Here is a 2,005-nt window from a genome sequence, read left to right on the forward strand (position 1 = left end):
GGAAATCTGGTGTTTGAGGTTGATCATAAAGAAGAAGAAAGAGGGATAGCCACTGGGTTCATAATTAAGAGGGTTGGATCTCACATGGCTGATGGCACCGTTAAAGTCCCAGATCCAGTGGCTTGAAAAACATGTCAGGTGCATATGCATGCTTGCCCAGATTTTGAAAGGAAAACAGAAGAGAAGAGATTACGGCATGGCCATACATAAGGGAGTGTTTTCTCACTTTCTCTCTCTCTCTCTCAGGCAAGCAGACACACCACATAACAAATTAAAAGAGAGAGAGAGGAAGAAAGAATTTATCAAGAGTTGGTTAAAAGCAATATATTAGATGAGGAGAGTGGCTGGACAAAGGAATGATGTGATAGGAGAATTTGGAACATTATCAGGTTAAGGAAATGGACTGGGGTAGAAAAGAGGTGGTTGGCACAAGCTCAAAGTTAATTGGAGGGACCAGCAGTTAGTGTAATGGCTATGTCGCTGGACTCCCACGTAGTTGAACGCGGTTCGTGACCCAGACCCAGTGACTTCAAACTCACGCCGGGCGCATGTGCATGTGTGCCCAAGATCCCGAGAGGAGAATGGAGGAGAAGGGATTGCGGCGTGGCCATCCCCCCTGGGGGGTGATTTCTCGCTTTCTATCTCTCTGTCTCTCTCTGTCTGTCTGGTGAGCGCATGCACCCTATGGCAAAAACCTCTCCAAAAAAAAAAAAGTTAATTGGAAAGAAGATTGTATAGCCTGGAATTACATGAAAAAGAATTTGAACTTTATGCTCTATAGAATAAGTCATTAAAAGTCTTTCAATAAGGAGATGATACAATCAGTTATGCTTTAAGAGCAATACTTTGGCTGCATTTAAAAGATAAATGGGAATTGTGGGAAATGACTAAGACAGAAGAATACTTAATTGGAAAAGTGCTTGCACATTGATGTTTATTGTGGCGCTATTCACAATTGCTAAGTCATGGAAACAACCCAAATGCCCACAAACAGATGAATGGATAGAAAAACTGTGGCACATATATTCAGTAGAACACTATTCAGCCATAAAAAAACCCTGGCTTTTGACAGGAAGTGGATGAATATGGAAGATTTACTGCTGAGTGAAGCAAACCAGGCTATGAAGGAGAGGCATTGTATGTCTCCACTTAATATATACCAAGTGTCTGCACTCTATGACTGAAACTAATTGACTAAAAGATTTAGAAACACAGTGTATAGATGTAAATACCAAATATAGTGTGTGTGAAAGAGGAGGATCTGAGGAAAGACATTTAGAAAGAAAATAGGGAGGCAAAGCATTAGTGGTACAAAGAAATGTGGTATTATCTGTTGAAGATATTTTGTAGCTTTATTAACTGTACTGGCGTGAAATGTTCACCTGTTGAAATATCCATTTTGTAAGCCAAATAATAATGTGATTGAATGTATAAAAGAAAATGAAATGAAAAAATTAAAAAAAGAAAGATATATTTATTCTCCTCAAAAGATGGATTGGATATTCCCCATGTGCCCTCACCTGCACCCTCTCCTGAGAAACTGACTGCATCACCCACTTCCTTGCCTCTGGTTCCTATTATATTCAGCCAATGGTGGCAAACCCATAGGAGACCCAGGAAGAGCAGAACACTGTGCTTGGGGTATTTCTTCACTCCTCTCTCTGCAAAGTTACCTTGGGATGGCTGTGCCCTGTCTCACTGGAAGGTCATGGTTCCTGTAGGCTAGCCCATTCCATGCCCACCCTCATCTCTCTCTAAGGTCCAGGTGCTTCTCATTCCTCTTACCCCTTCCAGAGTATGGGTGGAGACAGAAAGCACCCCTAATAATTTCACATTATCCTTGATGGTGTCCCTACACCCTGCACATACTTTAGTGAGTAATTCTTTTGTAAATTTTCCTCAACTTAGGTGGTTTCGGTATGCCAGGTTCAGAGGGCATTAAGTGCCCTTGAACTGGAGTGAAGGCCAAGAGCTCCCAAAGGTACACACCTACAAGGCTCTTCCT

Source organism: Tupaia chinensis, unplaced genomic scaffold (assembly GCF_000334495.1).
Source record: "Tupaia chinensis unplaced genomic scaffold, TupChi_1.0 Scaffold000370_1, whole genome shotgun sequence".
NCBI lineage: Eukaryota > Metazoa > Chordata > Mammalia > Scandentia > Tupaiidae > Tupaia > Tupaia belangeri.